This window comes from Coptis chinensis, chromosome 7, assembly GCF_015680905.1.
Source record: "Coptis chinensis isolate HL-2020 chromosome 7, ASM1568090v1, whole genome shotgun sequence".
In the NCBI taxonomy this organism is placed as follows: domain Eukaryota; kingdom Viridiplantae; phylum Streptophyta; class Magnoliopsida; order Ranunculales; family Ranunculaceae; genus Coptis; species Coptis chinensis.
In genome coordinates, this window is record NC_141462.1 from 54,547,714 (window position 1) to 54,574,362 (window position 26,649).

The window sequence follows — 26,649 nt, forward strand, 5'->3', positions numbered from 1 at the left end:
CATTTGTAGAATTCTCTATTTTGTGAACAGAGCACATCTGAATTTTTCCTTGGGCGAAAAGTTGTTCTCATTGCAATTTTGCCTAAATAAAACTTTTGAAAGAAGAAACCATGACGGATAAAATATCCAATTCTTCACTTTAGCTAGAGTATAAAACTACTATAGAATTCAGTATATAAACACATGATGTTGAATTAGACTAATAAGAAATCTTCCAAATACAATGCAACACAACATCGATCAACTTGTTCTCCGCCGGGTGTGGAGATGAAAAGGTGTTTCCATTGTCATAGACTGTGCAATATTGATGGCTCGATGGATCAACTCAAATTCCTTCGTTGAGTATTGAAGTTCAGTACTACCATCTTCCAAGTTGAAGACTCCCATGTCATATGGTTCAGGATCACCCGGTGTTCTATAAGGATATATTTCCAAGTAGTCGTTTGTAAAGTAGATACGGTTTGGCTTGCATTCAGGAATCTGAAGCCAAGAGAGTCACTGTTGAATTATTACCAAGAAGCAGCATACGTCCGTCTAAGCTCTTCACCTCAACCCATTCACCGCTAATGGGATCTAGCTTGAAGACTTCGAATACAACAGTGAAGAAAGCTGGCCCATCTTTCTTCCAATCGCGTTTCCTTACAATTTGCAACAGGTCCCCAGACAGTTCGGCGTGTACTTTCATTGACCAGCACTATTTCTAGGTGGTGTTGATGAGACTACTGATACCTTGGGGAAAAGATAATGATTTAGATCAAATGCAAAAACTGTTGGAATCTCTAAGTGTATTTCGAAATACTTGTGAGTGTGTGCAAAGTGGAGGAGATGAACCATATGTGTTCTCTCCACTTTAGTGCATAGTAGATAGTCCCACATTGGTTATCCACCACATCGGGTAGGGTTCGGGCTTGGGCTTGGGCTTACTGTTGTGGGTAGTGGTTAGACCAATAGCCTAAACTTGTTTTGCCTTTTTTCTTGAGCAGCAAGTTTTAGTGTTCTATTAGGAGTTGGTCTCTCTTTATCCTAACCTCTATAAATAGGACTGTGAGTCCATAGAGAGAATAGACTTGATCAGAAACTCAACTCAGAGAAACAGAAAACTCAAACCAAATCCTTTTCTTCTTTCTTCTCTTCTTCCGCCGAGAGAGTTATATTGTCGTTCTAGAGGGTAGTCCGTTTCTAGTGCAAAGTCGACCTGCTGTTAACCATTGAATCCTGTGAGGAAGAGCCACCTTTGTTGCCTTTCGCACCATTGGAAGGGGCTTAAATCTTTCCTTAAGGACGACTAATCCGCCTTGGTTATTCCCGCCATTCTTTCTTGTCCTTGTTTCTTCATTGCATTCTTGTTTCTTACGTTTCTACTTTAGTCTTTGTGTTCATACAACTATTCTAACAAAAACTGCTCCCAAGTTGTCTAGAGCATAAAACTGGTCATTACAATACATAACATTCAGAATCCCCTGGTATTTGGGATCTAGGGAAGTCCATACTTGGTCACCAGGCTTAAAATAGGCCAATCTTCTATAAAAACTATAAACAGCTATGACTACGTAATTGGGATTCAATGCCGGGTTTGCAGATAGAAACGCCTTGCAAACGTAGTGAACATCCCTAATTTTATCACCTTACGCTACTTCAAAAGTTGTCAGAGGGGGGAGTTGGATTTCATTGCTAACTGACAAAAAAGGATTAAACAGAGAGACTTCAAAGTTTTTGCGCCCAGTAACCAACCATCCATGGCTGGAGCTGTAGCAGTACCTATCATGGGGAATTCGCAGCTGGAATTTGCTTACACGTTTCTCAGACAGACTGTAAAAGCTACGCTTATCATTGTTATGTTGAGCAGGAAGCATTGGCAAAGGAAGTTGACGGGGTATAATGTGCTTAAACTTGTGATTTTCAATATAAACAGATCTCCAAAACAGACAAACGACGCCAAACCGAATGTAGTCCTTGATGTCAACAAGCTTCTCGGCGATGAGAAGTAGAATATGGATTGGGTTTCTTTTAATTTCATGTTTAGATATAGAGAGTTCAGTTAATAAAGCCCCGCCGAGAAGTAGAATATGGATTGGGTTTCTTTTAATTTCATGTTTAGATATAGAGAGTTCAGTTAATAAAGCCCGTGAGGGAAATTAGTTGTAGACTTGTAGTCAATCTATACTCCTTAGGTTTGAGTAAACTTAGAACACTGGGACGTATGGCATATTGACAGAGCAGTTTTGATCAGTGTCAAATTGTCAAAAACAAAGTATGATCTTAAAAATACGTCATAATTGTCTGTGTTTTAGAAACTAGATTTTTGACCCGGGCATACGCACGAGATCCATTAAATATTTTGTGTGCTGAAAAGATTTTACAAAGTGTTTCACACAAATTTTCGAATCAAAATATATTTTTATTGAAAATCAACCGAAATACGTTAATAAGCAGCAATTATGGTGCATAAGTACTTGGAAACTATGAGATCAAATTGAGATAACATCTTTACTTTGTGGTTTAGGATATTAATCCGTAATTTTCAAATGGAATTATCTTAGGATTGGGTTTCTTTTAATTTCATGTTTAGATATAGAGAGTTCAGTTAATAAAGCCCGTGAGGGAAATTAGTTGTAGACTTGTAGTCAATCTATACTCCTTAGGTTTGAGTAAACTTAGAACACTGGGACGTATGGCATATTGACAGAGCAGTTTTGATCAGTGTCAATGCAAATTGTCAAAAACAAAGTATGGTCTTAACGTGTTCTGATGTAAACACAATAACAAAGTATGATCTTAAAATGTTCTGAGGGTAAACACTTAAAAGGTTTCCTACGACGTTCCACTACCTCTTCTACAGCCCTTGTCTTGAGACTTGACGCATGGTCGAAAATATGCCAATTTGCATGGAGTCAAACCATTGTCTTCCAAGTTCCAACCAACCGAGTAACCAATTCAACCCTTGACCTTTTTCGGACTAAACACAAGTCCAAGGAGAAATATCACATTTGAAAGAACAGCAGTTCTGGTTTCAGTTTGGCACTGGCAGCAAGTTCGACGCATATATATCTTCGAATTTGATTTATAGGAAACAAAACATACCAAGCTCTAACAAATTCCAGTCAGAACTTCTTATGAGTTTGTTCTATCAAACCAGGCCAGCTCAATCTGCAGATTTCTTTTTCCTCCGAAACCCCGGAAACTCTAACCATCACAAGACATTATAACTGTTGAAAATGTGTTTCTCAGGTTCCTTACAACAAACCACATCGTGTCCTTTAATATAAAAAAACAAGCAAACAAACAAACAACAATACTAATCATAATAAAAATACTTGTCCTTAAATTGCATAATGTAACTAAAAATACGTCATAATTGTCTGTGTTTTAGAAACTAGATTTTTGACCACGGCATACGCACGAGATCCATTAAATATTTTGTGTGGCTGAAAAGATTTTACAAAGTGTTTCACATAAATTTTTGAATCAAAATATATTTTTATTGAAAATCAACCGAAATACGTTAATAAGCAGCAATTATGGTGCATAAGTACTTGGAAACTATGGGATCAAATTGAGATAACATCTTTACTTTGTGGTTTAGGATATTAATCCGTAATTTTCAAATGGAATTATCTTAGGGTTAACTAGTATTACCCCAAACTAGATGAGCCAATTAGGATTTCCCCCCTACTAGATGGCCAATTAGGGTCTTCTCCCTAAACACACGGTCAACATGGTTTGACTGTTAACTTTTAAGTCAAATGGCTGAAAATGACACAATTGCCCCCACCTAATTAAAATTGAACAATTTTTTTTGAAAATAATGAGGGCATTTGTGTCATTTTCAGTTGTTTGACTTGAAATTTAATAGTCAATCCAAGTTGACCGTGTGTTTAGAGGGAGACCCTAATTGGCCATCTAGTGGGGGAAATCCTAATTGGCTCATCTAGTGGGGGATAATACTACTTAACCCATTATCTTAAACTCAATCTATCTTATATAATAGTTTTCTTAGATTTATGGTGATTTAGCGGTAAATTTTCGAATCAAATATATTTTTATTGAAAATAAACTGAAATACGTTAATGAACATCGATTATGGTGTATAAGTACTTGGAAACTAAGTGATCAAATTGAGATAGCCTTTTTACTTTGTGGTGTAGGATATTAATCCATAATTTTTAAATGGAATTATCTTAAACTCGATCTAGCTTGTATAATATTTTTCTTAGATTTATAGTGATTTAGCGGTAAATCATCACCACTCGGCTTATATAATAATGTATATATACAAATAACTAAAATATCTATCAAATCATTAAAACAGATTGATTGTTTCAATATCCTCAAATGAATACACTACTTCCACTTGAAAAGATTTAGGGTCCTGTTACTACCAGACCCCATATTGTGTTGGGCAGACCCCAAAAACAAAAATAATTATTACAAGTGTGCATTGGTCCCAAAAAGTTGTTTTGTGTTGGGCACCTCCCAAACCAATGTGAATTTCACTTGTTGCAAACTTGCAACCTTTTCACCCTCTTCTTCTCTTTTCTATTATTCTTCTCTTCCACCATCCTAAACCTTAAAGCATGAAAACTATATCCTAACACTAACATTAAACACTAGGGCTGAATATGCATGTGTATAGTGGCTGAATGAGAAAATTCGAACACCCTAGGCTTAAACGACCCGGCTAGGTCATTCGTTGTGCAAACCAAACGGTCTGGTCACATCGTCTGGACTGAGTCCAAAATGATGTGCCCATGTCATTTGGGATTTGGACTTAGAAAAAAACTTACCGGTGTGGTCACACCGTTTGGACTAAGTCCGAAATGACTTGGCCACACCATTTGGGACTTAATCTAAATGGTGAGGCCATGTCGTTTGAGATTTGAACTTTAAAAAAATATAAAGTTATGTTTTTTGGCCTCTTGATCGGTGTGGGCACACCATTTGGACTAAGTCCCAAACGGTGTGGCCAAGTCGTATGTGACTTAGTCCAAACGTTGTGACCACACCGGTAAGTTTTTTTCTAAGTCCAAATCCCAAACGACATGGCCAAATCATTTTGGACTCAGTTCGCGGTGTGACTGCACCGCTTGGTTTGGTACAACGAATCCACGACTAGCCGGGCCGTTTAAGCCTAGGGTGTTCGAATTTTCTCATTCAGCCACTGTACACATGCATATTCATCCCTAGTCACATGCATATTCAGCCTTAGTGTTTAATATTAGTGTTAGGATATAGTTTTTATGGTTTAAGGTTTAGGATGGTGGAAGAGAAGAGAATAGAAGAGAAGAGAAGGGCTGAAAAGGTTGCAAGTTTGCAACAAGTGAAATTCACGTTGGTTTGGGAGGTGCCCAACACAAAACAACTTTTTGGAACCAATGGCACACTTGTAATAATTATTTTTGTTTTTGGGGTATGCCCAACACAATATGGGGTCCGTCAGTAACAAATACCAAGATTTATCACATGAACATGTTCAATGATGAATTGATGAATACAAAAAATATTCCCTTTCAAGAAAATACGTTAACCTAGCTACTTAGTGATAGGTTTATATACTAAAAGCATTACTTTTGTATTAACTCTAATTCTTTATATTTTGAATGAGAATCATATGGCCAAATGTTATGCATATTAGTTATATGCATGTGTCTAATACTTTATGTTGTAGATGATATGGTGTGGACACACAGAATATCATATCATCAGTACCTTATAAAGTATAAGTAATCGTTCACAACCTAGATGGATTTGGACAAACCATTGGTACGGTTGTAGTATAATCTGGTATTAGTCTATCTTGACTATAAGATTACACTAGTACACTTTGTGTGTATTGAACAGGACCAAGTGAGGTTGTTTCTCTTTATACTGACTATATAAGAGAACAAACGCCTCTGTTATTATGGATGTTTGTCCTCTTAATCCGGATATAGTAACGGGCACTTACGTGCATTGTACATTGCTTTAAATCATCAATGAGTGAGATTCATTTGTGAATCAACAAACTCGATGGATTGGGTAATGACATTGTATGTAAGGTGTGTTGTTGATTATAGAAGGAATCCGTGTCCCGCAAGAAGTCGGGTTAATGATGTCCCCTTGAGGAGCTCAAAAGAATTGTCATGTAAACCCTGCAGGTGGATTTATTCTGACATGACAATGAGGTTGAGTGGTACTACTCAAGGACATAAGAAGTTGATTAATATAGTTGTCAGTAACTTGACTTAATTAACGGACATTCAATATCTTAAACACGGGGTGATCAACAAGCATATAATATGGAGCCCATAAACGCTGACACGTAATTTGGGATTAGGGCGGTAGTGCAACAATGGCCTTTAGTGAAATAAGTCATTTGTTGATGGACTTGGGTCGTGTGTTCTGGGCAAACATGGAAAGCCCAAGCCCGTCAGGAGGCCCAACCCTAATTTCTCCTCATGGTCCCTGTTGTAGCCTATAAATAGAATCCCTTCTTTCCTAGCCGAAATTACTATTCACTCTGGATTGAAAAGAGAGGCAAGGAAGGACAGATCCAAAATTAGATCTAGCTTTGTGAGAAAGAAGGGGGTTGGTAGATCGTTGCCCACACAACGTCCAATCTATTAAAAGGAATACAACAGAAGATCAAGGGATTGATTGTTGATTTCATAGCTATTGGATTCTTAGAGTCATCTCAACCAGATCTAAAAGGTATATTTTCCTATCCAAAACCGTGAAACCCATTAATTCCGCTGCGCGTGGGTTTTCGCGGTTTGTAGAAATTTGCATTCTTAAATAACGGTTCCTACAAAAACATGCAAAAAGGAGAACAAATGTTCCTCAACAAGTATTCCTTACCGAACAGTTTCCGTCAATTACCGAATACAATGGTGTAGTAAATACAAGGACCCTGGTAGACTAACAGTTCCATGCACATTAGGTGACAAATATACGACCACTACATTATTAGACCTAGGAGCGAGTGTGAACTTACTTCCTTATTACTTATTCAAACAACTAGATCTCCATGAGCTTAAACCTACCACGATGACTCTACAATTAGCCGATCATTCCATTAAGTATCCAAAAGGCATTGTGGAAAACGTCCTTGTAAAAGTCCAAGACTTTTTCTATCCCGTCGATTTTGTCATTTTGGATACAGAAGTTGTCTATGACTCCATTCCTATCATATTAGGGTGTCCGTTCCTAGCAACTGCTAATGCCCTCATTAAATGTAGGGATGGTTCTATGACCATGTCCTTCGGAAATCTTTCGGTCAAGGTTAATGTGTCCAAGTTGATGAAACAAATTTCAGAGAATGACATTGATGGGGAGGTTAACCTGGTTGACACCCTTGTGTAGGAATATTTCATAAACTCTTTTTCGGAGGATGAAGTACACTAATTCCTTTCATTTGGTGATTTTGAATTTGATGTGGATGCTTATTCACAGGATGTAAATGAGTTCTTAGAGTCAATACGACTATTTGACCCTACTACCGTCCTATCAAGCGACTTTGACAAGCATCAATCTATTTTCTCTATGGAAGACGACTTTCCTCAAGAATCTTTAATACCCACTCCTCCCACCCCTGACTTAAAGCTTATTCCTTCGAACTTAAAATACGTACATCTAGATCCAGATGGTAGTCACCTAATTATCATATCATCATAATTGACTGTCGATCAGGAATCACGTTTAATTAAGGTCATCCAAGAACACTGTTCTACTATTGGATGGTCTCTCGATGACATTAAAGGCATTGACCCTAAAGTGTGCACCCATCGTATACATCTTGAAGAAAATGCCAAGACGTCACGTGAGCCGCAAAGTCGTCTTAATCCCACCATGAAGGATGTGGTACGGGAAGAAATTTTAAGGTTACTTGATGCCGGTATTATTTTCCCTATCTCGGATAGTGTTTGGGTGAGTCCAATACACGTTGTTCCCAAGAAGTTTGGCATTACAGTTGTGCGAAATGATAAAGTTGAATACATCTCCGCTGGTATTCCAGTGAGGTGGCGAATATGCATTGACTATCGCAAACTTAATGTGGTCACTCGTAAAGATCATTTCCCACTTCACTTCACTAACCAGATGCTTGAACGGTTAGCGGGTCATGTATATTACTGTTTTCTTGATGGTTATTCAGGATATTTTCAAATAATCATAGATCTTGCTGATCAAGAAAAAACAACGTTCACCTGTCCTTTTGGTACATTTGTATATAAATGAATGCCTTTTGGCCTTTGCAATGCACCTGGTACATTCCAACGCTGTATGCTTCACATTTTCAGTGATATGGTTGAACATTTTATGGAAGCGTTCATGGACGATTTCTCAATATATGGTAATTCTTTCGATAGCTGTCTACCAAATCTTGAAAAAGTTTTAGTACGTTGTGAAGAGAAAAATCTCGTTCTTAATTGGGAAAAATGTCATTTTATGGTTACAAAAGGAATAGTTCTAGGTTATATTGTTTCAAAGGATGGAATCGAAGTCAATAAAGCTAAGATTAAAAATTGCTTCACTTCCTATACCAAAATCAGTTCACGACGTACGTGCGTTTTTGGGACACGCAGGGTTCTACAGAAGATTTATTCAAGATTTCTCGAAGGTTGCTCAACCTTTAACAAATCTCCTGCTTAAAGATGATGTCTTTGACTTCACTTTCAATTGCAAACAAGCTTTTGAGACCCTAAAATCTGCCCTGACTACGGCTCCTATAATTCAACCACCTGATTGGTCTAAACCTTTTGAATTAATGTGTGACACGAGTGATTATGCTATTGGAGTTGTCCTAGGGCAACGCCGAGAGAATAAACCAATTGTCATTTATTACGCTAGTAAAACTCTTAATGAAGCTCAACGTAATTATACCACCACTGAGAAAGAATTTCTCGCAGTTGTATATGCCTTGGATAAATTTCGTCCTTACCTAGTTGGTTCTTCCATAATAGTTTACACTGATCATGCGGCGCTTCGTTACCTATTAGCGAAAAAAGATGCAAAACAGAGGTTGATCCGCTGGATCTTCCTCTTGCAAGAGTTTATTCTAGAAATTAGAGATAAAAAACATTGTGAGAATGTGGTTGCAGACCATTTATCACGACTCACCAATGATGTCGATAATGATGCCGAACCCATCTGTGATTTATTCCCAGATGAACACTTGTATTCCATTTTTTCATCTCCTTGGTATGCTGATAAAGTGAACTACCTAGTTACCGAGGAAGTCCTTTCATCTTGGACTCGTACGGACCGGAAAAAGTTCTTATCCACAGTGAAATTTTATTTCTGGGATGATCCCTACCTTTTCAAGTATTGTTCCGACCAACTGATACGCCGTTACATTCCTGACTGGGAACACAATGACGTGTTATCCTTCTGCCATGAACAATCTTGTGGTGGTCATTTCAGTGGGAAGAAAACTGCGGCCAAGGTTCTACAATGTGGATTTTATTGGCCAACACTGTTTAAAGATGCACATGAGCATTGCAAAGCATGCACCTGCTGCCAATAGCTAGGTCGCATTACTCAACGCAATATGATGCCCTTAAATCTAATTTTAATTGTTGAAATTTTTGATGTGTGGGGCATCGACTTCATGGGTCCCTTTCCAAATTCTCATGGTTTTCTCTACATACTGGTAGCTGTTGACTACGTGTCAAAATGGTTGAGGCAATGACATATCGTGCTAATGATCACAAAACTGTCATTTTGTTCGTAAAGGAACATATTTTCTCTCGATTTGGTGTTCCCAAAGCTATCATAAGTGATGGGGGAAAACATTTTTGTAATAAACTTTTTGAATCATTAGTATAGAAATATGGAGTCACTCACAAAGTGGCAACTCCGTATCATCCTCAGACTAGTGGCCAAGTAGAAGTCTCTAATAGAGAGATTAAATCAATTTTAGAAAAGACAATTAATCCATCTAGAAAAGATTGGTCTTTAAGATTATTTGATGCCTTGTGGGCATATAGAACAACTTTTAAGACGCCTATAGGCATGCCACCTTATCACCTCATTTTTGGTAAACCTTTTCATCTTCCGGTTGAACTTGAGCATTGTGCTCTATGGGCCATCAAAACTTTTAATTATAATACCAATGCGGCAGGCGAGAAGTGAAAATTGTAGTTAAATAAGCTTAAGGAGATTCGGAGTGATGCCTATGATCTCTCAAAATCCTATAAAGCCAACATGAAAAGAGTGCACGACAAGCACATGTTAAGAAAAGATTTCAAAATTGGTCAAAAAGTTTTGTTGTACAACTCGAGATTACACATTTTTCTAGGAAAATAAAAAACTCGATGGTCTGGTCCTTTCAATGTCTCTGCTGTCACCCCTTATGGGGCTATTATCTTTGAAAAATTTAAACGATGATAGCGAATTTCAAGTAAATGGCCAACGCCTTAAACATTATCATGAGTTATGCTCTTCCGATGTCGAAAAGACTATTCTCAAAGATCCAGTCTACCAAGACTAAAAGATTCGCTGGTGTACTTCCTTCTAGGTGTTTAAAACAAGGAAAGTACACCATTATGGTAGCCGGGCCCTCTTCTATTTTCTTCTCTCAAATCTCCTAGAGTGTGTGGTTGCAAGCGCCGGAACCTGAGTCCACAAAAACTATATTTTAGAACTGAGTATAAATGTCTTTTGATAATCGAGCAAACATGCTTTCTGGTAAACAATGGGTACCAAAAAATTCACATCCTTCCTTCTCTTCCCTTTTCTATTCTCTTCCTCGCGAACTCCAACTCATCATTTGGTGTAAATCTCACCCATCTCGAATAGGTAATGGTCGTAGTGCTTTTGTTCGAATGCGACGTGCGCGAAGGATGGGGTGGTGTATGAATTGTCAAACACCTTTCTGTCCAGGTCTTGAATTACTATCCGATATGAGCCGGTATAAGGTATATTTTTGTCTGACACCAGCTCGACAGGATAAACTTCGTCGACGTCCCGTTACTCCCACAGGTTGGGATTCATCTTGAGGATCTGATGTTAAAAGACTCACATGTATATACTCGTGTCTTTTATTTTTCCCTTTGCACTAAGCATTGTGCACAAAGAGAGTCGTGATGTGCAACATCGGATGTTCCCTCGTTCGCACGGGCAATGGATTTCACCAGGCCAACCCCGAATAGTTTGCTATTTGATGGCAGTTCGGGGCGGTTTGAGGCTATACCATATGTACTAAGGGTAATATTATTATTAGACCATTGCACATTGGTCAGGGATGGTACCGTCCTGAACCCTAGGCCCCCAAAACATAAAGGTTAAGCCACAGTCTGGCTGGATTGGGTTCGCCCCAGAGCCGACATGAGAGTTGCTTGATTTTACTGTATTGGTTTTCTTCTTGATGAAGTCCGGTGTTATTGACACGTTCATCTCCCCTTTTACATTTGTAAATAAAAAAATAATAAAAAAAATAAAAAAAAATAATAACATGTTGAATGTGCCTTCTTCATATTCCATTAGATGGCATTTTTAATGCTGATCATTTTGGCATCTCATTTGTTTAATTTGGAGTTGAAACGAATCGAAATTTCGTGTTTGAAATTTCGGGACATTTCGGGACATAATGGAAATTTTTGGAATTCATTTGGGCTTGGGACAAAATTTTGCACCCGACCCAAATCACGTGTCCAGCCACAAAATCCATCATGCGAGACGAACCACGCGTCAGCCTCTCCCATTTCGTCCTCCCTAAATTCCGGATCTTGCTCCCAAAGAAAATCCCCGCGAACGCGGTACTGCTGGTCTAAAATTGACTCGCGCACGCGGTATCTTCTTCACCAATTGCAAACCTGTTCATAGAGCTCCGTCCTCTCACTTCGCTCAACCCTTATACACTCTCAGAAAATTGATTCGAGCACTCTATGGCCGGAAATTGACGAATCACAGTCGAGAGAAACTTTAAAAATCTTTACAATTCTGGCATGTTTCATCCCTTTTTCGATGAGGAAATTGCAACTAGGGAATGGGAGTATCTTTTGCACCTAGTGCCGGCTCATTACTCTAAAGATTTGGTGTTAAAACTTTACAACAATAGTGGTTTTCGGGGAAATGAGTTTTGGATTATGACGGATGGGATGGAACATGAATTCACACTGGAGTTGTTGTTGGTTATAACGGATATTCCGATTAACTCCGATAGTCCGACACTGTTGATATCGGAGTATCCGAATACATTGGAGTTGATGTTTGACACGCTACTCGAGGGAGAATACAACGATGGCTCGAGATGCGTGTACCAGTATTCTCTCCGAAGAAACCAACTGGCAGTCACGCAATGGCTGGCCTACAATGTAATCGGTACATCGAAGACGTCTGATGTCAACAAGACGTTCTTGCAACTGCTGTGGATCTTTCAGGAGAAGAAGGAAATTTTCTGCATGGTCCATTTCCTTGGCCATGTCCTTACGACTGCTTCTGACAAGTCAGCTCCTCTTGCTATACTTGTTACACATATTATGATTAATTTAGGGTTCCAGTCTTCTACTCCATTAATTCAAACAAGGTCCTTCGAAAATTTTGGGATTTTCGAGACTTGTGTCATGGATCACTGGGAACCTATAGCAAGAGATAATATTGAGCATGACAATGTGCCTCCTCCTCCTCCTCCTTCACCGCCCAACTGTTTTAATGAGAATACCATGCACCGAATCAGCACTCCCATGGAAGCTTTGAGACTATAGAACACTGGTATGCACATCATGTTTCTTCGCCATGAAGAGATGCATACTTCCATGAGTGAATTTCAGCAGGAGATGCGTAATCGTCAGGGCCATTTTTAGCGCATGATGCTGGCTAATCAGCAGCAATTTCAGGACCAAATAATTCAGTCCTTAGGCAACAGACAGACCTACAAATTTCGCTTTCGGGGAGTCGCAAGAGATTGCCGTCGCCGAACCCCTCGGTTCTTCATTAGTTAACCCTGAGGACTCACAGTAGCAGTTTGTATCTCTTAGTCTAAAAGGCCTCTGTCATTTCTTTCCTTTATGTATTGCATTTTATTTTTCTAAGTAGTGTAAAACGGTCTATTAATTAATTTCTCATAATTTTGTATTTCCAGACGGATTAAATGAGAAATTATTTACGTTAAGAAATTATTGTATTCATCATATAAAGATATTAGTTATTCCTTTATGCATTGGACCTACTCTTTAGGCCCAATGGACTGATTTAAATAGTGACCCCATCACTTTGATTCACTAGGCCCAATGGTCAGAAATCAAACGGTCAGATATCCAAAAACGGTCAGATTTTCGACTATAAAATCCGCCACTTCTCATCCAACTTCACTCATTCCATTCTCTTACTCTCCATAACTTAATCTTCATATATTTTCATTTTCTTCAACGTAATGGATCCGATCGAGAAATTCAACAAGGAGAAACGTGATGGGGCATTCACAGTCACACTGATAGCAGTATTTATCGTTGTGATACTATTAATCATGCAAAGCATCCCTTCATAATATCTAGATTTATGTAACCTACATCTCTTTCCCTTTGTCATTTTGTATATTACTATGGTGTGTTAAATAATTCTCAAAATATTTGTACAGGTTACGTATTAAATGGAGAAGTCCCCTATTTAATATTTGTGTGTATTAATCATATTTTCACTTTATCATAAACATAAAAAAAATTATCAAATCCATAACAAAGAAGAAAAATCAATAACTCACTAAAATAATTCAATCTAAACTTATTGTGTTCATGGAAGATCGCGCACATTATACGGTACACCTAAACAATTGTCGCGCACACAGCTCGATAATTCTATCCAGCTTCCATTATTGAGGTATGATCATCAATTCTGAAATTACGTGTAGGTCTAACTGCCCTGTGAAACCTTCCTCCATACTTTCTATCATTTTAATACCCCATTAATTGTTTTTGGACATCTGACATGAAAAGACATACTATGGATACCCATAGTTGCTATACATAATTATGTGTACCAACACCACATGGCTCACTTGTATTTTCACATATTAATTATAGATCTAACTGCACTTGGCATCATGATTCGTACAAGATCCTATATTGGCTATAAATCTCTTCGTTTCAGCCATTTTCATTTCACGGATTCTCCACTATCCCTCCATCACTTACACTTTCAAATGGATCAACCAAGAAAGATAATGCCCGAAAAAGACTACCTAAAACTTTTTGATGATGGCCGATTTTCTCCTTATTTTGACACAGAAATTATACGTCGAGGATGGATGCCTCTTCTATATCATTCAGCAGCTAATTATTCCAGAGAATTGGTTTTGATGTTCTATCAATTTAGCGGACCTAAAAATGGAAAATTCTATTTCAATGCCTATGGACAATGATTTGAATTGACTAGGGAAATTATCTCCGACATACTTCAAATTCCAATGAATACACAGGAGTTCCACCTTCTAGAGTCAACATTTGATTCCATCAAAACTTTACTATGTGCCACCGTACCTCATGGCAAAGTCGGAAATAGACATCACATTGTTCTGCAACGCTCTTTGAAACAGAATCAACGAGTTGTGCTCTACTTGTTGGGACACAATGTGGTAGGTACATCACACCAATCTGAAGTGACAAAACCTCAACTCCACCTACTCTGGATTATCCAGAATCAAAGGGATGATTTTTGCATAATCTAACACCATTGGAACGCGATCACCAGGAAAACTAAAAGGTTAGCACCTTTGCCTACTTTAGTCACGAAAATTATGACGCGTTGGGGTTATCCAATAATTGCTCCAGAGATACCTCTTCAAAGAGCGACCATTACTATGCTTCACACAGACTACTCCGTTGGGTTTTGGACTCCAGATAGTCTGGCAGATGAACAGGATGACCAAAGCTCAAATTCTGAACATTTCTTTAATGAACATGCCTTGCAGAACATTTTTAATCCCATGGAAGGCAATGCATGATGTTGACCAGGAGGCAATCTTGGAAACTTACTCTCAGTTATTGGAAAATCACACTATTCTAATAGAAAATCAAACTACGCTCTCTGGCAACTAGGGGGCCCTTCAACTCCAGCTTAGCCAACAAATTGATGAACTGAATAGTGTTGTCCACGATCTGCATTCCTATCACCTTCCTCAGCATCATCCTGATCCATGCTTTTTCATAAGAGCAAAAAATTGTAGTTTTAACCCTGTAACAGTCCTACTTTTAGACCAATTATGTGAGTAATAATTAAGAGTTAACACTGATCACGTGTTTTTATACATTTCAGGCTTCAAAGTCCATTATGTGCAGAAATGTGCCACTTTAGTGAGATAAAGGAGCAAAGGTCGGTTACTAAGGAGTTCCGTGATTAAAGGCCAAGATTCAAGAAGACAAAGCCTTTCTAAAAGCCCAGCCAAAAGCTGAAAGTCGACGCGGGCGTAAAACAAAGACACAAAGTCGGCCAGAACTTTCGAAGGCCGTATCTTTGGACTCAGACCTCGGAAGGGGGCCTACCTTATGTCAAAACGACCGGCTCGGAAAGAGGTTTCCAATGGTCTAAGACTTGATCCAATCAGAGGAGCAAAAGTGGACGAAAAGTCTGCTGAAGACAACTGCATGTGAAGAGGCCTTTTTGGACTGAAAGAATTGGGTTTTGGGCCTGATTCTCTGGCCCAAAACATGGCTCCAAGCCCATGCACGATTTTTGGATCTGAAAACATATAAAAACAAAAGCTTAGCTCTTTGTTAATAGTAGATAGTTAATGGTAGCTAGTTAGACCTAAAACTATAGATAATTCTAAATCTAGTTTTCATGTAATAAAATTAAGTTTAGTTTAAATTCAATTATTGTTTTAGATGAATCTTGAGAATCATTGTTCTTCATTAGTTTGATAAATAAAATAGCTAGTTTGTCAATTTCGATTCCTATCATTTACAATTGTTTAGATCTAAATTCCCTTATTACGTAGATAGCTAGACCTAGATTAGTTAGATTATTAATTTAGTATTTGAATCATTGTTTTATTATTCATTAGATTAATAAAATAGTGTTCTCCATAATCTAGTTTCATTTCCATTAATTGTTTAATTTCAATTCGTAGATTTAATTATTTGTCATTATTAGTTTAATTCAATTATTGCATTAGTAGTTTTGAATTGAGTTTAAACAAGCAAAGTTTCAATCTTTATATCATGTCTTGTTTGAATTCCATTGTGAATGATAGCGTGATGATTCTCGGCTAAACCTCCATTTGAGGGGGGTTGAGAAGTCTTGATGAAAGCTTGATCCCGATTATCGTAGAGCCGTCGTAATTTCCTTTCCACTATAGAAATGATTAGTTCACCATGAGAATGGGTGTAATCGTTCACATGCTAATTATGAATTGGTAGAAATTCCATGTGTAATTAGGGATTAGGAGTAACCAGATTGTTCTGCGAAGCAGTTCAATTCGGATTACGACGATTCGTCGTTAGTAGGATTAAGTCGAGTTAAGGTGGAATCAATCCCCCTCAACTCCTTATCATAGAATCGACGTAGCATTCCCATAGTTGTTCTAATAGTCGACTAGTTGCATCTTGTGGGCAGTTGCATCGTAGTCTAGTTGCCATTTCGTAAATCTCTCATTAGACTTTAGTTAAGTTTACTTATACGTAGAGAGCACAGCATGCGGAAGGACTAGGAGTGGAACGAATCACTCTACTCCACTATATCTCATAGGATTGAGAGTAGAAATATTTGATAAATCTTAGGCACATAAAATAGTTATAGTTTACTTACGTTTTGAGTTTTATAGTTCATTTCGTAGGTAAATTATTCATTTTTATGTTTTATCAAATGGCGCTGCTGCCATCTTAGTTTCACTTTCGCATTGTTTTTGTAGTATAAGTACTCTTCATAAAGTCCCGTTAAACCCACCCACCCTTGTTTGATTCATACTGTGGTTGTCCGTTTCAGCATTGAAAACTTCTGAGAAAAAAATTGCACGTAGTGCGACTTGCGCCCAAAAGGAGCGCACCTGCGCCCAAGTTACTGGAAGCTGAGCGCGACCCACGCCCAAGCTGAGCGCGCCCCGCGCCCAAACACTGTAACTTAAACTTACATTGAGCGCGACCCGCACCCAATGTGAGCGCACCCGCGCCCTGAGCTGAATTTTGCCGGATTTCCACAGGTTTGATTCGAACTTCTATTTTTCAAGTTTTTTAGTGTTCTAACATGTTATATACACTGAACACGCGTAAACAAGATGCTATTCATAAGCGAAGCAAGGACGCAATCAGGTATTCCTTTCTTCCACACCTCGCATCTCCTGTTAGAGGTTTATACTAGTATATCAGGATTGTTTGGAGTGTTGACGTAATTAGCTAAGCTTGGTCTTAGCCTTGTATGAGATTAAGATCTGGTCGAACAAAAACACCGAGCATAATTACACAGCAACATCAACAATCACGCCTATCTAGTATACCACTCATTGCACCTCTAGCTACTATTCCACAGACTCTACCTTACACAATGCCCGAAGAAGGAGAGACTCCTCTATCGGACTTTTATAAAGCCTTGAGCGATAGCCCCAAATCTTGCATCGTTCTAGACCGACCGGTGGGGATTTTGAATCCCCAAATATTTTTAATTTGTTACCCATTTTTCATGGTTTAGACCATGAAAAACCTTATCAGCACATGCGTAGGATTGAACAAGTCCTTACAACATTCCATCATCCTACGGTTGGTGAGGAACAAATTAAACGAGGGTATTCCCTTTCACCTTAGCCCGATAAAGGCGCGTCTTGGTTAACGCCTAAAGCCTAATTCGTGGACTCGTGGGCTAAACTTGTTGTTGTTTATGGAACATTTTTACCCACCCCTAAAGATGGATGAGATGCTTTCCAAGATTTATTTCTTTCGACAAAATCCTCATGAATCATTTTCAGAGGCTTGGAATCGTTTCACCGATCTCCTTATAGAGTGTCCACATCATAACCTAGCAAAAGACACGTTAGTTCGTGCCTTTTTCAAAGGACTTCTACACCACCATAAAGAAGCCCTTGACATAATGAATGGGGGTAGTTTCTTAAGTAAAGGAGCCTCGGAGGCTTATAAATTTATAGAGGATCAAACTAAGCGAAATAACAACTAGGGGGTAGTGACGATATCCACCGCTCCGCTAGTTCTTCTAATATCGTTAAGGCCGCCGGTATGTTTGTAATCAAACACGATCCCTGATAAAACATAAAATGAATAGTTTTACCTACGAAATAAAGCGATGAAACTTACAAACGCAAGTAAAACTAAACTATTTACGTGCCTAATTTATCAAAGATTCAACTCTCAATTCTATCGAAATAGAGTGGAGTAACAAATTCGTTCCACTCCTAGTGCTCTAGCATGGATTGTTTTCTAATCTAATTAGTCGTTTTTAAGTCAATGAGAGCTTTACGAAGGTGATTACTACGATACTTACTGAATTTGATTACTTGACTTTTAACTACGAATGCTGTGGAAATACGATTGTTTGAATCTAGATAAAGAAATTAGAGGGGAATTGAATCCACCTCGAATCCAACTTAACAACCTAGCGTAGAATGTTGTATCTCAATTCTCACGTTCTCACGGCGAGAATTTCAAGTTCTAATCCCTAGTGTTCGTGGCATTTCTACCGAATACTAACTAGCATGTGAGGTCGTCCACCCATTCTCATGGTGAAACACGACCTTCTAGAGTGGAATAGATTCTACAACCAATTCTATACTAACCACTAAGTTTTCATCAAGGCTTCATCAACCCCTCTAATGGAGGTTTTAGCCTTGAGTCATCAAACTAACATTTCCCATTGAATCTAAACTAAACATAATGTAAGAAATTGAAATTTACTTACTTAAACAATAATGATTAAAATCTAATTAACAACTAAGAAATGGTAACCAACAATAATTAAAACAGATCTAATAGATTGAAATACACAATTCGAAATTGATAAAATAACTATTTTATTTATCTAAATCAATCAAGAACAATGATTCAAAGATTTAATCTAAAACAAGAATTGAAAATGGAACTAAAAATTAATTTCATTAATAAAACTAGATCTAGAATTCTATATATTAATTTAGGTCTAACTAGCTACCATTAACAAAGAGCTAAGCTTTTGTTTTTATACATTCAGATCCAAAAATCGTGCATGGGCTTGGAGCCATGTTTTGGGCCAGAGAATCAGGCCCAAAACCCAATTCTTTCAGTCCAAAAAGGCCTCTTCAGCTGCAGTTGGCTTCCACAGACTTTTCGTCCACTTCTGCTCCTCTGATTGGGTCAAGGCTTGGACCATTGGAAAGCTCTTTCCGCGCCGGTCGTTTTGACATAAGGTAGGCCCAATTCTGAGGTCTGAGTCCAAAGATATGGTCTTCGGAAGTTCTGTTGACTTTGTCTTATTTGTTTGCGCTGCGTGGACTTTGACTTTTCAGCTTTGACCGGGCTTTAGAAAGGCTTTGTCTTCTTGGATCTTGGCCTTTAATCACGAAACTCCTTAGTAACCGACCTTTGCTCCTTTATCTCGCTAAAGTGGCACATTTCTGCACATAATGGACTTTGAAGCCTGAAATGCATAAAAACACATAATCAGTGTTAACTCTTAATTATTACTCACATAATTGGTCTAAAAGTATGACTGTTACAGGGTTAAAACTACAGTTTTGGGCTCTTATCAAACCACCCCCAAACAGCATTTTGCTTGTCCTCAAGCAAAGATGAGAAATTAGAATAAGTAACCAAAAATGGAGTTCTAACTACTCGTTTATTTGAGTCGCGATTGCATTGACCATATGCAACAAGGCCTTAAACCACTAGGAATTCCCTAGTAGACGAGTTATAGCCTCGTGAGAGTTTTCCAGTGAAGGTACTCACAAACTTCATCTATACTACAACGACTAAGAAATAAAACTATTGTTTCCTTATTCATGCTCCAAACTATCTATACATCTCACTAGCTATGAACAAGAATAACCAAGTCACAAACCTAAGCTAATATATGCATAATACTCAATCATCTATAATAAACATATATACAATGATTAATACTATGAAATGTCTAGCAGATCCGTTTCTGAAATTCGGAATAGCGTCCTTAAGTAGGTTCTCACAATAATAGTCAAGATACAACACTCTGATTTTTCCACTCAAGTTTTAGCTACTCTCTAGTCTTGTGATGGGCACACTTTACCTTACAATCTCAATGACACACAAGGAAGTCGGAGTCGATCAAACACATCTGCCACTTACTATAATACTAACATATTCCTAATTGAGCTAGAGGTCTTTATTAGGTGTTTCGGGGATTAGAAGATGGTTTAAGAAGGAAGGAAATGGATATTCAAAAAGGACAAGTCTGAGATAATAGAGTCTTCATATTATGTAACTAGAGAAAACCTTGTTATTTTACTTACTACACTTTGTTTCCTTTGTTTCCATATATATATATATATATATATATATATATATATATATATATATATATTTTTTTCCTTTTTTGGCTTTTGACTCCCTTTTATTCTATTTTTGGAGTTTTTATTTTATTTCTATTTTTATTTTTCTTTTCCTTGGATGGAAACTTCTTTCCTTTATTTTCTCAAGCAATTAACTAACTTTTTGTTTACACGGTTTTTTTCTCTTCTTCTTTCTTCCTCATTCTATTCTCGGACTTATTCTAAATTGGGTAGGTTGATTTATTTATTTATTTATTTATTTATTTTATTTTGTTTTTGTTTTTGTAACAGGGTAAAGGGATTGTGATTTATGAAAGGCTAAAGAAAGGCTCAGAGGGGCGACTAGCGGGAAATAATTTCTAGGTTTGAATTTTTGGCTATATTGATCCAAAAAGGGCCTAAATTCTCGCTTAGGATATGACATAGTGATCAAGCAAGTGGACGTGTGATTTCTCTATCTGGATTTTACTTCTCCCTTGTGTCATTTCTCAAATGTTTCGCTCATATAAGGCTTTAGGCTATATTCTCCACAGGATTTGTAGAATAAGTACTCTAGCCTAGATTTCAGAAACTTTTGCTAACAATCATAGATACTCATGTAATATATTTATAGATAGATGCAAAGATTATTACCTACATATTAACCTAAGTTTCTAACAATTATTACGATGCAAAACCTACATTGAGACTTCTAGATTGTTAAGAGCATGGAGAAAGAAACAATACCAATATTCCTAAGTGTATAGCATAACTTATTTATTTATATTTTTGAATTTTTGAAATTTTAACTAGAAAACAAATGCATATTATATCTATCTATATCCTAACGGATGCCTTAATTACCGCGTGTTTCTATGCCCCCCCCCAAACAAAAGCATGCTTTGTCCTCAAAGCATTTAAATAAAGAGGGTAGGAAAAATACCATTGAAGTAGCGTGAAATTCGGGGAACATCGTAAAACAAGGTTAGAACTTACTAATATAGGAAATAAAAGCGACGTATAACTCTTTAAGAGTTCCACCCATTATGGGGTTAACCGAATTAAATTGCTTGGGACATAAGCGGACACTAACAAAACTAAAACTTACCTTATCTCCCTTTTAAGCATCCTCCTCCTCATTAAAGATATGAGGTTCCTTCAAGCATCCCTGCCGGTCCATTATAACTTGCCAAGCTTGGTGCCATTTATCATCCACTAATGCTAACTTTGTTAAGTGTTATTAATGCGATGGGATATGCAGGCGACCAAATGAGGCTGCACTGCCATCCCAGCCAAGTCAGTTTTTGTTCATGAATGAGCGAACCACCTTATTGGTGGGTCTCATGACTTCAACCCTTTTCCAATCTGTGAATTGTGCGCGAGAATCGGGTAAACAACTACGCATGATGCGGCTTACCAACACAGGCATAAGAAGATACTTACGCCTCATGGTTTGGGCTCTCTTAAGACTAGTGACCAAAACTTCGGGGAATGTCATAGTGGCGGCGTCCCTCGCCTAAAGCGAGGAAAATGTCACCCAGCGATGCTTGTTTGCGAAAGTGAAGCGCCATTCCCCAAAATATTCATTAGGATGAATAACATGGTGGTGCCTATGTTTAAGGAAGGCTACCAAGGGCAATGCTATATCGCCCTTGGTCCATTACTCGAAAGACCCTCCCCATAAAAATCATGGAAATATGTATAATCATAAAGATATGCATTATCGGTCATATATGCCCATGTGTGAAGCAGGATCGGTATTGGTATTCCTAAAACTAAAGGCGACCAAATTTTTATTGAATTCATGTGTCGTGTCATCGATTATGACGGAGAATTCTTGATCTCCATCCTGATTACAATAGAATTTGACGTGGTCATAGAAATAAGCAGTAAGCTGTGGTGAATATGAATCGTCATCACTTACCGATGATGACGCCATCCCTAAGCTGCGAGGATTCTTTGCCGGAACCAATGTCCATAGGTCGGTGCCCAACACATCTTTGAAAGACTGTTCAGGTATGACTATAGGAGATGTCATCACAATAACTCTTTGAACAGTTTCACAAAAATCCTGGAATGACCGTCTGAAAATTGGAAATTTCCCCGTTCACAGAAACCAGGGCGCGCGCGCGTTCGTGGAGGGCGCGGTCGCGCTCTTGTGTAAATACGACATGATGTTATGGCTGGTCGGTCGCTTTGGTATGAGGGATGGTGGCGCTCTAGGTCCGATATGAGGGCGGGTCGCACTCAAGTATGAGGGTGGTCGCTCGACAAAATTTTCAAAAATGTGAAAGGCGCGCGCGACGGCGAAGGCCTGAAGCGGTTTGAAACCGGAGTTTAGATGAAAAGAAAGTAAAACTTGGAGTGGATGGTGCGGGATGATGGTGGAATGTATTGTGGTTTGTTAGTGTAGAAAGAAGGGAGTTTAAATAGGTTATGAGCTTCCAAAGCGAATCGGGAAGTTCCCTATTTGTTTGACGGAAATAGGAAAATTCCCAAAAAAAGCGGAAACAAGCCATTTTCATGATTTCCTAAAATCACGGTATCTTTCATCTTTGGATTTAGGATAGTAACTTCTAAATTCTCCTAGATTTCATGCTACCACCACCACACAAGACATAGATATGCCGCGATATCGGCCAAATTATCAACCTTTCCTCCAAGACAACTTAACATATATATGATCATATAACGACTTATGCTTGGTCTAAATATTTCCACCCCAAACAAGTTGGGAAGGTGGGATAAATGATAAAACAAGCAATTGCTTCGAAAATAACCAATTATATTAAAAATAAAATAAAATATAAATCCAAACAACATTAAATAAACACATTAGTATTTAAATTTAACTAATGAATTAAAATCTTTCTAATAAAGCGAAATTATGAAATAACGGTGAACTCATTTGGGGTGAGCACCTAGTTTTAATGATGATGATGGACCACGAGATGGAGATTGGCTCGGGATGGAGAATGGCTTGAACCATCGTCGCCGGCGGCGACGGCGCTCATGCTGTCGGACTCGGCTGAAACAGAGTCCTCCACGGGTGGCATCGCGTCGTAGCATCTCTATTCGGAACAAGTTGGGCTTCCATCTCGATCTGAAGTAATCGCATCTTGGGTTTGTTGTTTGGTGGATAGTCTCCATGTTAGACAATATATCGTCGAGAACCCCCCGAGCATTTCAAATCTCCTCACGAAGGTTCCCTTGCTTCTTTTGAACTACTATCTGTCTATGTCGGATATCTCCACAAATACCATAAACGCATAAAGGCGGTTTGCAACACTTGCATCGTTCTACATTAGAATTACACTTCTCTAATGCATCTTCATCCATCCATGTCATATCTTCCCTTTCATCCTCCGACTCATCCATTTTTCTTTGGACAACGGCCAAGTCTCTTGGATGCAATCCATTATAGATACTTGCATTAGAATGCAATTTGATCTTAATAGGAGCAGATCTTGCGGCGACTCTAAAGGAGAGCATGATCTTAGTGATCAATACGGGGAAGAAGCTAAACTCTTTCCCACTCCTCGAATCACATTAAACATTAAATCGAGGATACAGAAATTATACTTCTTTGTTTGCAATATCCGAGAGAACGTCTGCAGACATTGCAAGCCGATATCAGCGACTTTGTCTTTTCGAGGACATTCCTACCAATCCAGCGAGCTCTGACCCGGTTGATTGGTTCTCGATGGTGGTCGGGGCCTTGAATGGGATGTCGGATTGTATTCACCCTCCACGACGGTATCCTTCATCAAAGCGGGAACTCCGGTATCTTTGGGGTTCCTGAATTATCATTACTAGGTTGCTTTCAAAGCGTAATTCCTAACATTCGACTAACAACCGGCGTTACTTCTCTCCGCGTTCCTCCTAACTTTATGAAAATCCTATCCCCTTCCAATTCGCTTTTTATAAAACTGTTCTACCAAATCATAGTGATAGAACTCCTCGGTTGAGTACCACGAGGCCGTTCAATGTCTCTTGAACATCTCAGCGTCATAAAATGGGCGCTAAACTATCGAGAAGCAAAGCGCGTTTTCGGCAAAATTCTCGTCGTAAGCGCCATGAAGTTTCTGTTTTAGGTTTGTATAAGGTGGAGGAGGCGAGTTTGATGAAAACTTCCTAAAAAACGATGGTGGTGGGTATGGTGGAGGTTGGAGACTTGAATTGTTGGGTGTTTGCTTGATGTAAACGGTTGGAGATTGTGTGGGAGATTGGTGTTGGTGTTACACAATGGGCGTGGGTGGTGTTTCTATTTTGATATATTCTATTTATTTTTTATTTTTTATTTTGGTTGCTAGGGTTTAATTTAAATTTGTGAAAAGCGGTTTGAGAAGATGAAGTCGCGATTGTGTTTGTGGAAAGGGAGGCGCGGGCGCGCTGTAGGTGCGCGCGAGTTGGGCGCAAGCCCAATTTGATTTTTCGACTTTTGTCGATTTTTAGCGCGACTTCAAACTAAATTTCCCGCTTCGTTACCGGTCCGATTTTTGCGAATGAGTTATGGAAATGATCAGTAGAGAATTTCCAAACCAATGATCCATAAAACACTCAATTCCAACCATGGGTGACGTATAAGAGGGTGGAAGGACGCCTCGAAGTGCGTGTGTGACGTAAGTTATGCGAACGAAGGAAATCCAAGTTTAGATTACGTCAACCCAATTGAACTAATGGGCCTAAACAAAACCAATGGAAAGTTCGAGCAATCCCGATGGAAAGATCGACTGCCCACCCCCAAACAAATTTTTAAACACAAAATTTGTTTACAACGTGGGTCGTTTACAGTCAGATTCCCAAGACTTGTTGGATTGCTATTTCTATGATTTTAAGAATTTTAATTTTAATTTTATTTGTTTATTATAAGAAACACGAAAATAATAAATACATAATTCACTCCATAGAGGAACATGACTCAAAAATCGAGAAAACATGCAAAAGTGGAAGCGTGAATTATGTGAAGCTGTGGACTTAGGATCCGGTACTTACTGACCACACACTCCATAGGGAGGGGCCGGTTACCTGAATGGTGTACTTATCGGTATATGGAAATGAAAGTAAGTACACCAATTGACAAGGGTCGATCTTCATAGGCGAGGGGTCTGTAAAAGGACTTCCTCTACATCGGGGGACATAAGTTCGTGAAAATGTTTTAACCGTTGACCATTAACTTGAAAGGTACTGTTGTCATTTGGATTTACCAAGGTGATTGCCCGTAAGGGGTGACTTGATAACTAGAAAAGGGCGGACCAGCGGGTTTTAGTTTGCTGGGAAAACATGTAGGCGGGAGTTGTAAAGCAAAACCTTTTGTCCGACCACAAACTCTTTTTTGCAAGATATGCTTATCATGAACACGTTTCATGTTAGCTTTATAATCCTTCGCGAGATCGCATCGAATTGCTACGGTTTCTTCAAGCTCATTCAATTGCAACTTGCGTTTGACACTGCCTCATCAATATTGAAGTTAAGGCTTTTTATAGCCCGCGAGCCGCGGTGCTCTAATTCAAGCGGGCAAATGACATGGTTTCCCAAATACAAGTCTAAAGGGAGACATACCGATAGGAGTTTTGAAAGTAGTTCGATCGCCCATAAGGCATCCGATAGGCGAGCTTTGACCCGATCTTTCCTATCGGGGTTTATTGTTGTTTCTAAAATCTTTTTGATTTTCCCTATTAGAAACTTCTACTTGTCCGCTAGTTTGTGGATGATAAGGAGTTGCTACTTTGTGTGTAACTCCATACTTTTTCACTAGGGATGCAACAACTCTGTTGCAAAAATGTGTTCCACCATCACTAATGATGGCTTTAGGAATGCCAAACCGACAGAAAATATATTCTTTAATAAAAAATACAACGGTCTTCTGGTCATTTCTACGACAAGCTAGGGCCTCGATCCATTTTGACACGTAGTCTACGACAACTAGAATATAAATGAAACCGTGGGAAACTGGGAAAGGACCCATGAAATCAATGCCCCAAACATAAAAAATTTCTACTATTAAGATTGGATTTAATGGCATCATATTACGTTTAAGTGATTCTCCCAAGTTGTTGGCAAAGCGAATACCGTCTTGCAATGCACTTGGGCATCCTTAAAAGGGTAGGCCAATAAAATCCACATTGAAGAACTTTAGCGGCTGTTTTCATCCCACTAAAATGGCCACCACACTCTTTGTCATGGCGAGCGATAGAACTTCATTGTATTCCCCTTTGGGGAATACAGCGGCGAATAATCGATCCGCACAATACTTAAAA

At 38.6% G+C, this 26,649-nt stretch overlaps 1 non-coding gene across 1 annotated transcript; it reads right to left on the bottom strand.

Moving 5' to 3' along the window:
• Positions 1-17,814: 17,814 nt before the first annotated feature.
• LOC147487997 (small nucleolar RNA R71) lies at positions 17,815-17,918 on the bottom strand. Its single transcript, XR_015203398.1, has one exon. It is a non-coding gene; the product is annotated as a small nucleolar RNA R71 (small nucleolar RNA).
• Positions 17,919-26,649: the final 8,731 nt, after the last annotated feature.